Source organism: Callorhinus ursinus, unplaced genomic scaffold (genome assembly GCF_003265705.2).
Source record: "Callorhinus ursinus isolate GAN/ISIS: 27379988/994484 unplaced genomic scaffold, GSC_fseal_2.0 scaffold41, whole genome shotgun sequence".
Classification (NCBI taxonomy): domain Eukaryota; kingdom Metazoa; phylum Chordata; class Mammalia; order Carnivora; family Otariidae; genus Callorhinus; species Callorhinus ursinus.
The window spans coordinates 5,750,508-5,764,006 of record NW_027397103.1 but is presented as its reverse complement, the minus strand read 5'-3'; the positions used below and the strand labels follow the sequence as shown (position 1 = coordinate 5,764,006).

The 13,499-nt window shown below is 36.5% G+C and overlaps 1 protein-coding gene across 2 annotated transcripts in view; it reads right to left on the bottom strand.

Annotated features, from left to right (window-relative positions):
• Positions 1–13,499, bottom strand: part of MED13L (mediator complex subunit 13L) — a 302,219-nt gene that overhangs the window by 121,035 nt on the left and 167,685 nt on the right. The gene's annotated exons all lie outside the window — the stretch shown is intronic.

Here is a 13,499-nt window from a genome sequence, read left to right as displayed (position 1 = left end):
GAGATTTAGAATATGGACAAACCACATCTACAATGAAGCTCCACTCCAAGCAGGCAGCAAGTCAAAACTATTTTCAGAATAGAATGAAGACATTATCTTTTTCACTCTGATTTTCTCGAGGTACAATATGGAGTTTTTCAGAGGCTACATGATGTTTGATGTCACAACAGACTACATGCAGAAGCAGACATGAGAATACAGCTGTTTCCCCTTAAGCCAGACATTAAGAAAGATCACAAAAACAGTGCCACTCTTCTGACTAAATATTTTTTCCTTTTAGAAAATTGTTATTTTAGTTTTAAAAAGGGTTATTTATGTTAACATATAATGAATTTATTCTTGTTTTTTGAAGTCATAAATATTTTAACTTTTCCAGGTTTTAATTCTTTACAATAAATATTGATAAGTATAACCCATATAAACAAAAGCTCTCTTGGGTGCTCAATGTTTACAGGTGTTTTTGAGACCAAAAAGTTCAAGAATCTCCTATACTAAAGCCCTAGTGCATGACAGTGGCATGATTAACTGGCCTACCGGAACAGTCTACACGCTTGGCAGGGTTTGGATAAACAAAAAATAGAGAGTCTACCAGGACAATCAATGATACCACCACCATCCGGCAGGCAGTTTAAGGAGAGAAATTTGACAATTCTAATTAGAAGCTCCCCAGGGTATTTAAGAATTTTCATTCAAAACTTTGACATAAGGCCAAAGGAAAACAGCTTGTCCTTTCACCATCATACAGGGGAAACGACCATCCAAGGATTACCTGGTGCTTTGGTGTCCCAACTGTGTACCAAAGCACTCTGGAAACCTGCAGCAAATTCACAAGGGTGTGGTGAGGTATTTTTAAATTGGCGGGGGGGGGGGGGGGGAAGCAACATCTGTCAGAGACTATGCAAACTACTAGCTCAAGTAGTCTGCAGCTTCAACGTTAGACTATACTGCATTCCCTACAATAAGTCAAATCTTAGTGAAACTGGGTTTTCAGTGGTGACTGCAACATAAAGGAAAATCAGTGGCGGTGTCCAATCTGATTTCAAGATTTTGAAAAGTTATACAGTGCCCAAAAGACACACACATCCTATTAATAAGCAACTATGAATATTTAAGAATAAACTTTATTCTTTCAATTTATGTGCATTATTTGGGCAAAAAAGTACTAAGTTGTAGTTACAGGAATACTTATTTTCTATAAAAATCTAACTACTCAAATGCTCTTTCAACTGGTTTTAACATCTTACCCGTTCTATCACTAATTAATGAGCTGATTAAAATGTCGGCATTTGCTCATTTTATATTTGCATTAGAGTCCCAATTTTACTTTTCTATAAATTTTATTTTGATATGCTGAAGCTGTCCGCCAGTGTCTCTAAAAAAAAAACTCTACTTTTTAAAAAACTAAACTTTAAAGATTTCACTAAATAATCATCAAGTACTATGGAAGGATGTTTGTTTGGAATACGTAAAGTATCAAAAAAGCCTCTATATATACTCTCGTATTCAAATAAAGGATATATCTATGTGTTCAAATACAACTAAACTGCCTTAAAATTCAATATGGTTTTCTGTATTTTACAATTTTTAATAAATATATTCAATCCTTTTGTAATCAGTAAAATACACAAAAGGCTTGGGATGATTTATGAACACATTCTTCAAAAAAGCAGTATTAATGAAAGCTTTAAAAACGGAATGAGTAAGATGGAATTAAATTCCCTCCAAGGAAACATTTTAGTATTATTCATTAAACAGAGGGCTAAGGACAAAAGAACAAATGGCCACATTTGTATAATTAGTAACTTTTAGTGCCAGACTATGCCAGTAAACTAAAAATATAGAGAACAATTTATTTTACCTTCAACCTCCCACTTATTGCTTTCTATTATTTTTCACTCCATGTCAAACATTCTCATCTAGATCACTGTTTTCACCTCAAGCTACAGAAGTGATAAATGTGTCTGAGGAAAAAATAGGGAAAACTACCCCGCTCCTTTTTTTTGGAACCCTTGTGAGGAATGGTAGGGAAGAAAAGCAAAGTAAAAAGCAAGTGCATAAGTAGGTTTCTAGATGTGTTAAATGATGCCAAATGAGAATATCCAAATGAGAAGAAACTTCTGGAAGTACTGATGGTTTATAGGGAGCTTCCTTCTTTCCTCATCCATACTCAGTGTGACTGCTGGATCCATCTCTGCCTGGGTTGCTTTTCACCTACACTACCTCCTTTTATTCCCCATAGTTGTCTCATGCTACTACTCCAGACAGTTGGTTTGACACTACTTAGAACTCTTTTATATGTAAAATATCAAAAATAGACTACCACGTTTGTAGTGAACCTTTATAGTCCAAAGGCCTCTTTATACATGCACCTGAGACCAAAATCAAACCTATGAAAATGCTGGCTGTAAAGGGGTGAATTTTATGGAAGTTCTATCATCTGCTTTTAATGCATGTTTTATATAAAATAACTTTAATGTTTATAAACGATACCAAATGATCTGAAAGAGGAAAAATAAAATGATAAACAATACTATTCCTGAATTACGATCATTTGATTTTGAAAAGTGGATCAGTTTCATTTATGATACAATAAATAGCATAAGCTTCCATGAGAACCTACGACAAAATTTACAGAACAGGCTTTAAATGACTGATTTGTGTAGTCATTCGTTCGATCGTTTACGTTATCTCATTTAATCCTCAAAACAACCTGTATAAAGAGGATGTCACTATTATTACCTTTATTATTATTCCTACTCAGAGTTTAGAAAGCAAAACACAGGATATAATGAGTGGACCATTTTGACTATGTACCCTAGAAGCATAATTAGAGTAGGGGTAATAATAAAAACCTAAATTTCTGTCATTTATTTCCAAAGGATCAGTCTACTGGATGGTAGACTCAGCCCCATTAGTAATACCTGTAGTAATGTACATGTGCATTTCCTTCTTGAAAAAGTCACACATACAAAAAGTTCTAATCCCTGAAGTTAAGAGTTACAATTCTTAATGCTTATATTGTGGGTCAGAGCACATGGCCCCTGCTCATCCACCTCACCCTACCTGGGCTCACCCCAGCCTTAGCTCCCCAACTTGACACCTTGGTAACTTCAGCTGTTCCTGAAACTGACTTGTTCAAAGGAATTACCGCATTTGCCCTTAAAGAAATCAGATATACAATGTTCCAGCATCCCAACTAAAGGCGTCTTCGTGATGTACTCAGAAGAATTAAAAGAGCTTTGAAATTTGGAAGGCTTAGTTTACAGAAAATCAAAGCACAAATAAAGAATTCTTTGTTCTACAGCATCTCCAGAACATACCCTGTATTGTACTTCAAACACTGAGCCACATTCTAACGTACCAGTAATATGCTTCAATGGAAGAATCCTCTGGTTTGAAATGTACTTTACAAATATTTTATGGAATTTTCAGTAGGTATTTTTAGCACTATGCGTTTCTAAGGGTTGGGGGTAAAGAGGAGGCCTTGCCAGTATTAAAGTAATGTCCTTTAGTAACTTACCTTTTTGAACCCACAAAACATGTTCAAAATGACTAAGGAATAATGCAAGTCAGCATGTATTCAATTAAATATGTGATTACAATCAGTGTTCCCAGCCAGTTTGTAAGTTTTTAAAAGACTGGGTAAACAGAGGGCTACGGAGATAAAAGTAAAAGCACACAGTCCCAGTTTTTCTATTTTCACATAGTGGGTGTTTGAAGGATACCACAATGTCTTTCTTTCTCTTTACGTAAGGAACTCTAGTTGAGGGTGACGTTTCTTTTCAATAATGAAATTAAGGCATAGCAATATTACTTATTCAAGGACACAACAAATCATCAGCAAAAGACAGCTGTATTTCAGAGATGTGAACCATACTCTGATAATAAAGCTTAAATTCTAGACTTTAAAATTATAATAAAGAAACAAAAAATGGGAGGTGGCATGCTACACTGAAATTGATACAATGCTTTTAAAGACCACTGAGACGAAGCTTAAAATTCTCCAGCTAATATTCCAATTTTCTCTTTCAGTGAAACTTACCTTCTACGTTATCCTTTGTTGTTCTTTAAATCTCAGTTAACATAGAAAAACTTTAACCAATTGTCTTCAATCATACATACGAAGGTATTTCTTTGTTTTCTTACATTCTCACTACCAGGTAACATTCTGTAAATTATACTGGTCAATTTCAGTAGTACATATTAATACTTCACATGAGGGCCACCAATGTTCCTTCTAGGCTCTTCTGTGTACAACCAATTTAGAGAGCCTGCCCCCCCTCTTTCTATAAGGCATGTTAAAATCTCAAAATGTGTTTAGGCTGCTTCTACTAATAAGAGTTGTAATTCACAGTGTACCGATGGAGGACAACATCCAACAGAGTAATGTAGGCTTTATACTAGGCAACACTTGAACTGAAGTAATTAACCATCATAAAGAGCCCAACTGCTCAAACTTGAGACTTGAGCAAACCCCTCAATAATAAATAATACTGAGGAAAAACTCACATAAAACTGATTTAGAATCAAAGATTTGTAACCAATTTATAAAATATAATATTTTAAACAATCATCTTAAAAAAAAGATTTTATTTGAGAGAGAGAGAGAGAGAAAGCATGCACGGGACGGTGGGGAATGGGCAGAGGGAGAAGCAGCAGCAGACTCCTCACTGAGCAGGGCACCCAACTTGGGGGCTCCATCCCAAGACCCCAGGATCGTGACCTGAGCCAAAGGCAGATGCTTCACTGACTGAGCCACCCAGGCGCCTAAACAATCATCTCTTAAGAATGGGGTAAAGGGAATCTTTTTTTTTTTTAATGACATAACTCAACATTTTGTTTTATGTTAGATGACTTTTAAGACACCCGAGGACAAACTAAATAGATTTATAACAAAAAAGTGTATTCCATTCAGTTCAACAAAACCTGCAATATTCTTTGTACAAAATTGTAACAGATGTTGAGTAGAATAAAAGGAAAAAAAATGATGCACACTGGACACCAAAACAAGTATGATTCTGTTCTAAGGAGTCAGTGATGGAATGATACAGGAAGAGTAAGAAAGTGAAGGAGATTAAATTCTCATCTTACAAATTCAAGTGAAGAACAAAAATTTTTAAAAACAAAACAAAAAAATAAATAAGAACAAAAGTAAAAACATACTCTTGATAAATGTAGAGGTAAAATGCGAGGGAAAAACAGCTAGAAAAGTTGCCTCAGGGAGCAGCTCAAAGAAGAGAGATCAAAGTTAACTTGATGCCAGGAGAGACAGAAAGGTTGGGAAAAAAAGAACATGCACAAAGAGAAAAGGAGTTTAGCCAATGGTAGGAATTGTGAAGGGCAACTGTGGCTGGACAAAAAGGCTTCTACTGGGGAGCAGGGATGCCAGATAAAGTATGGGTAACATCCAAAACATAGCTGACACCACATCGTGTTCTTATGTGAGAGAGTACCTCACCCTGAGTAATCTGACAAAAGTCTGTAGAGGAACTAACTGAAATTTAAATAAAAATTTTAAATATGTATTTAAAGAAAAGAAAAGGAAAGACAAGAAGTCTATACAGGTCAGAGTGATTAGAACCAGCAGAAACTTGGAAGTCAAAGACCCTGACAGGCAGAAGACTAACAACAGACCCAACATGAGGACAAGAAGGAGTCTCCATAATATACAAGTTAGTACTGCATCTTAGCACCCAGAGCTTTCCAAACTCTTTAGCCATAAATATTAAGTTATAATGCTTCAATCTTACACAACTATTACTAAAACTCTAAATGAAGTATATATTATCACACTCGACTGATGGGTTCTCAGATACACATTTAGTACTTTCTAAGAACCACACTTAATAAAAGTTTGATTTTTATAATATTCTTGAACACTCCAAATATACCAAAGAGGTAAGCCAAATGACTATAAAGTACATTAGGTACTCTCCATTTTTTTTCCTTTAATTCCTTTATATAAAAGGTCAGCAACAGAATACAATGCAAGTAAGAATCATATTTCAAAACTCATACCAGAATGGAGATGATTTCAAACAGACCTTAAAACATGAAGTAAAACAAATTTGTTTAAAAAGAGAGAAATAGCTCATATTAATATTTTAGGGGTAGAATCAATATATAATATGCCATTTCTTATATAACTTGTGGCCATTATATAAAAAGGTTTATAGTAGAAATACTTAATTCATTTAATGCAAATCACATATATAAAAAATATTTGAATAGCAATCTTCCTCATACAAGAAACTACGAGAAACATAAAAAATTGTATTTATCCTTAGCTTTTTTCTAAATAATTACTGCCACCTCTTCCATCACTAGTGGCAACCAACCACCATTAAAACGACAGCCACGGGGCGCCTGGGTGGCTTAGTTGGTTAAGTGTCAGACTCTGGATTTCGGCTCAGGTCATGATCTCAGGGTCGTGCAATCAAGCCCGCGTCAGGCTCCATGCTCAGTCAACAGTCAGCTTGTCCCCCTCTCTCTGCTTGTCCCCCAACTCTCACTCGCTCTAGCTCTCTTTAATAAATAAAACCTAAAAATAAATAAATAAATAAAAACAGCCGCACACTAGGTTCTGTGCCAGCCACTTGGTTATCTTACTCAGTCTTAAACAATCTTAAAAACAATTTCCATTCTGCAAAAAAAAAAAAAAGGCAAACCTAGGCTCAATTGTTTTAAGGAGAGTGAAATTTGCTTATGTAATCTTAACATTTTTAATTATGTTACATTAAAATGATGAAGAGAAGATGTGAGGAAGAAAATTACATAAAATCAACCAAAAGCAACAATTTCAAACAGTATTCTTAACCTTCTTCTAAGAAATGAACATTCTTGCCTAAAGATGAAAGAGAAATGTCCTGAAATCTAACTCTAATCTGTAATGCTTTCCCAATGCTGCCAACATCCCACACAGATGCCACAGTCACAACATTTTACTGAGAGCACTCATCACACCTTTCAAAGAAAGTACCCAGTTGGCCCTTTCTTTATTTGGTAACCTCCTGGACCTTCCTTTCTCTTACTGTCCTGTCCCATTTCTCATCCTACGTTTTTCCCTAAAGGAAATTAACAAGGATTATTTAGGAACATTTCTGTAAAGTTTTAAAAGTGACTTGGGATAAGGCTTTATATAAATGTCAACTTAGAAAAGAAATAATAAAGACCATTCATGCCTTTACATTTTTAAAAAGATGTTCAGTGCTCATAAATTTGGGGGAAGAGACTATAAACATTAATATTTTTAAAAGAGTACATAACACAAAAGCCATTAATTAATAAAATTAATAAATCAAATACTGGAATCACCCAGAAAATAGGTGTCATTTCACTAATTAAAATTTTTAAATCAAACTCTCCTACAAGGTAATTGAGAGTCAGATGCTAAGCCATCCAATTTTTAATAGAAAAACAATGCAAATCTAAGTGAAGCACAAATAAGAGCAGGGTAACAAAGCATTGTGAAGTTTTTTGTCCTAAAATATTCATTAGGCTCCATTTCAGGTAGTAACAAAGTAGCTCCTTCCAAACCAACACATTTCTCTCTGCAAAAAATAATAACCAAACTTGTGAAGAAAATATTAAAATCTGCTAAAAATAAAGTTACTAAATGCAGGCAAGAAGTCAGAGAGGGGACAAGAGTCTACACTTGAAAAGAAGGAATGGCACTGTGTGACCTTTCCTTTAAAAAAAAAAAAAGTTTTCAACAAGAGTGCAGGCTGAACCACACGGAGTGACTGAAACTCATACAAATTCCACCTCCAATCTTCTGGCTTTGAAGAACCAGAGGACTGAGTTCAAAGAGACCAAGCAGCTAAGAAATGAGAAAGAAAAGCCTAGAAGAAGACAGTCAAGATAAAATTCTGACCAAATCTCTGGTAGACCCCCTGAATTGTGTGCAGCTAAGACTAAAACAGTGGTTTTTCAACCAGGGGCAATCTGGCCTCCCAATGGACATCTGTCAATATCTGGAGACATTCTGGGTTGTCACTACTGAAGGAGGAAAGCACTACTGGCATTGTGCAGGGAGAGGCTGGGGATGTTGTTAGGCATCCTACCGTGCAGAGGACAGTGTCCACAATTATCTGGCCCATAATGTCAACAATGCTGAGGTTGAGAAACCTTACATTAAAAGAAGAAAAAAGACTGCAACTGCTACCCACCACAGGTGAGATGGGAGGTCCTACAGTTTAGAAAAAGTGTAAAATATATGTGCCTGGAAGGTCATTTCCACTCGTAATTTCTCATAACGTATCTATAGCATGTGGAAATTTCTATGGCAAGTTAAAAACAGACATGTCTCAGAGAGATGAATGCTCCTGCTTTTATTATAATACTATTTTTTAAAAATTTACACATCTGTATGTTTGTGTTTTTATTTATAAAGATTTTATTTATTTATTTGAGAGAAAGAGAGAATGAGAGATAGAAAGCACGAGAGGAAAGAGGGTCAGAGGGAGAAGCAGACTCCCTGCCGAGCAGGGAGCCTGATGTGACACTCAATCAGAGGACTCCAGGATCATGACCTGAGCCGAAGGCAGTCACTTAACCAACTGAGCCACCCAGGCGCCCTTATTTATAAAATGACTTTGTAGGCTGCCCATGAAGGAGATGGGGGGACATTTCTTAATTTTAAGTTGGAAAGTTCAGCCAAGTGTACTAAGTGTAAATTAATAAGTGGAGTCTGAGTTCAGATAAAGTTTATTGTTTTAAAACAAATCAGAACAAAAAACTAAACTAAATCAACATTCTTCAGAGAAATAAAACAGAATCCAGAGTCCTTACATTATTTACAATACCCAAAATATCATTCAAAATTATTCAACAGATGAAGATACAGCAAAATCTAACCCATACTGAAGACAAAAGATAACCAATGGATATAATCCAGATATTGTATTTAGTACCCAAGATTTTTTTTTAAAGATTATATTTATTTGAAAGAGAGAGAGAGGGAAAGGGAGAGAGAACACAGAGGGAGAGAGAGGAGTAGACTCTCCACTGAGCAGAGAGCCCAATTCGCAGCTCGATCCCAGGACCCTGGGATCATGACCTGAGCCGAAGGCAGACGCTTAACGACTGAGCCACCCAGGCGCCCCTAGAAAACAATGGTTATTATACCTTTTAGAAAAATCTAGGGACCAGAGATACATGGTAGACTACAACAAGAAATTATAATTATCAGGATTCTCATATTCTTGAGCCATTCTGGAGAACTAATTTACACTTAATGTGGCTGAACTTTTCAACTTAAAATTAAGAAATGTCCCCCCATCTCCTTCATGGGCAGCCTACAAAGTCATTTTATAAATAAAAACACAAACATACAGATGTGTAAATTTTTAAAAAATAGTATTATAATAAAAGCAGGAGGGGCGCCTGGGTGGCTCAGTTGTTAAGGGTCTGCCTTCGGCTCAGGTCATGATCCCAGGGTCCTGGGATCGAGCCCCGCATCGGGCTCCCTGCTCAGCGGGAAGCCTGCTTCTCCCTCTCCCGCTCCCCCTGCTTGGGTTCCCTCTCTCACTGTGTCTCTCTCTGTCAAATAAATAAATAAATAGAATCTTTAAATAAATAAAAAAATGAATGAATGAATGAATGAATGAATAAATACATAAATAAATAAATAAATAAAAGTGGGAGCATTCATCTCCCTTAGACATGTCTGTTTTTAACTTGCCATAGAAATTTCCCACATGCTATAGATATGAGAAATTACAAGTGGAAATGACCTTCCAGGCACATATATTTTACACTTTTTCTAAACTCTAAGACACTTCAGCAAGGTAACTTAAATTAAGCTATTTTATGAAGCAGGAGATACATAAGCATTCAATTTAGGATGTAGCTTATGCTGCTCCCCCTGCTTGTGCTTCCTCTCTCTCTCTTTTTCTCTCTCTCCCTGACAAATAAATAAATCTTTAAAAAAAATTAAAAAAATAAAATACAGCTTATTTCCAGAATAATCACTTTCATTAATCTACAAGAATTAGCTATTTGACATACCACAATATACTTCTATAGTGCTTAGATTCACGAAAGTTTATATAAAGAGAGAAACTTACTATTAATAACATCCTAAACGAGGCCAGAGGTAGGAACAAATTGAACATACTTCCTTCATGCTGCCAAAAGGTTAATCATTTGAACCTCCATTCATTCATGTCCTGACCCTTCAGGTGACTTTTTATTCTAACAAAGGAAGTGGCATTTAGCTAGGACATCTTAAACAAAGGTAAAATATGTGGTCAGGTATGTTATAAAACTGAAACAACAGCTCAAATTAACTCCCCCTTGGTACCTAAAATTTCCTCTCCCCTCTTCCTAATCTGCTCATGAACAGCATTGCTGAAGTTACCACCCACCCACCACCCCGTCCAAATATGTCCTTTAAAACGTTCAGACACAGTGAAAGAGCAATATCAAACCCCTTGGATTGGTAAATAGAGGAGTCACTTTCGCTTAAACCAAACACATCCAAAATAATATGCTCCTGGTGGTAGAGAAAGGAAGAAGGAAAAACACATACACATACATATACATACACACACACACACACACACACACACACACATACATGCACATACACACACACGCACAGGGAAAGAAAGAAGGAAAGACAATAGGCAGGCAGGCAAACCGACTAATTTGGGGCATGCTTAGATTCTATAGTTTTCCTAAAATCAGAGAATCTGAAAACTGAAAGGCCTTTTGGAAAAAACATTGCTAAAACTAAGTCCCACACGGTCAAATAGTTAATGGAAGATCATCCATATTTCTGGATGAATGGTCTGAACAAGGAGAGCTTTGTTTCCAGCTTAGTTTCAATCCACTAGCAGGAATGAAAAAGGGAATTACAACAACAATATTCATCCAACCTCTCTAGTACATTAAAGAACAAAGTATATATTTTACTGCAAGGTGTTGAAAAGCCTTCTTGAAAGTAGGCAATATATACTGAAATGTATTTTATTTTAAACTATGAAAATCAATTATTAATGTTGAGGATATAAGTTTTGACTGTATTCTCCTCTAGAGCGCTAATAGAGCAAATTAAAAAATTTAAAATGGTGATAATTCTGTTTTGGTTGTTGAGGAAAAAGGAAAGAAAGAAAAACAAAGTAAAAGAGCTAACTGGACAGCATATAGTTAACTACCATCACCTCTGGTTGAACTGGTCTTTCAATTTAACATCCTTCTCTGCATAATGTTTGTGAACAAAACAGAGTGCGTGGTACGTGAAAGACACTTTTTAAAACCACAGACAGTATCACTGAGTTTTATGATAGGCTCTTGTTAAATGCTTCTCTCCTCCCTTCCTAGATGCAGCAGTTTCTCCCTTTGCAGCTAGCTGTAGCCAATATACCAAGAACCCTCCATTCAGTATCTTCATTTCAACCCCCATTTATAACTCAAACTGCTGAAACCTCAAATTCACCACTCCACTGAAACTGCTCAAGGTATAGTCACCCTGACTACATAACTGCCAAAGCCATCCATCCTTTTACTATATATTTTACAGGGCCTACATGGCAGACACAGCAAATCATGAAACTTTAAAAACCCATGGTTTTGGTGACACCAACCCTCCTGGCTCTCATTTCTCATTTACCTTTCTTAGTCTCCTTATGTATTCCTTTCTCTACCCACCCGCAAATGCCAACGCTCAAGACTCTAACCGCATCCCTCTTCTCACTTTGCACACAATTCTCAAATATATTCAAGTGACAAAATACACAGTATCTTCTGCTGTATCTTATCAGATAAACCAGCAGAAAATGACTACGTTTTATAGATTAAAAAAAAAAAAAAAAAAAGGCCGTGAAACTATGATGCGTGCTTCGGTAAGTCCAAATTGTTCCATTAATACTCTTTTATGGATTTCCCATCAGCCAGCCCTCATTACCAGGTATGTGGCAAAAGGCACCACCTGTAAAAAGTAAATTTATGATAAAAGCTGAAAAAAATGATCATCAATGATATTTTTCTGGACACTAAGAAGAGATTCCCTTTAACCTTTCACATTGAAAGCACCTATTTACATGTCTGCTTACACTCCAGATGAGGGATTCCTTTCCCTGCCTTTTCATCTGTGCACCTCTAGACAGAAACACAGATAACTGGGCCATCATAAGAAAAGGACGGGAAAGAGGAGAACGGGAAGATGCCTGAGAAGTAAGAAAGGAGGCAGGGAAGGTAGTGGTGAGGAAAGAGGGGGCAGGGAAGCTTTAAATACTCTCCTACATCAAAGTACTTCATCTTGTTATATAAAATCCATTAAAACCAAAAGGTTAGGGCAATTCTTGAATATATAGGTGAGGTATTGTGAAAACATAAGAAAGAAATTAAAAAAGTAATCTCTGGCTTTAAAGTAGAAAAAATACCCAGACGGAACAACTGTGTGTGAACTCCCAATTGTGTGTGAGCTCCCACACATGCGTGTCTGCTAGCAGCACATACCAAAGTAATTAGAATATTTAAAAGTACATAAGGCTATTTGTAGTACCATCCAAGAGCAGGTAGGTTGCCCGTGAGAAAAAAACAGCCGATCAATTCAGAAAATGCACTAGCAAGTACATATTTGTGTTAATTCAATTCCTGTACACCTGATACCAGAAAAAAAAAAATCAAAGGTCCAAACTGTTACTGGGAGTTATCAATTATTTTGCTAAAATTAGCATCCAAAAAATAAAGTGTATAAACTTCAAATTCTGAAGTAATCAAATATGGGCTAACACTAGACTAAATAGAATCTCCATGAATAAGTTCTAGATTATTTTAAAGGAATACAATTTTTCACTTTTTTTTTTTTTAAGATTTTTATTTATTTGAGAGAGAGATAGCACAAGCAGGGGTGAGGAGGGGCAGAGGGAAAGGGAGAAGCAGACTCCCCACTGAGCAAGGAGCCCAACCCAGGCCTCAAACCCAGGACCCTGAGATCAGGGCTGAGCCGAAGGCTGATCCTTAACCACCTGAGCCACCCAGTCGCCCTTTCATGGTTTGTTTTTAAGCATATCCTGGAAGGAAAAGTTTTTTCAAGTTCAACATACTTTAGAAACCCAGAAACTTTGTGGGATGTTAGTTGTCACAACTCTTTAAGAGAAAGCCAAAGTTTTCTTTCCTACTTATTATATTCCTAAGGATCTGAGTAACAAAAGATGTGTCACCATAAAGAAAAAGACAATATTGGGGTGCCTGGCTCAGTTGTTGGGCGTCTGCCTTCGGCTGAGGTCATGATCCCAGGGTCCTGGGCTCGAGCCCCACATCGGGCTCCCTGATCAGCATGGGAGCCTGCCTCTCCTTCTCCCACTCCCCCTGCTTGTGCGCCCACACACACACTCTCTCTCCTCTGTCAAATAAATAAAGTCTTGAAAGAAAGAAAGAAAGAAAGAAAGAAAGAAAGAAAGAGAGAGAGAGAAAGAAAGAAAGAGAGAGAGAGAAAGAAAGAAAGAAAGAAAGAGAGAAAGAAAGAAAGAAAGAAAGAAAGAAAGAAAGAG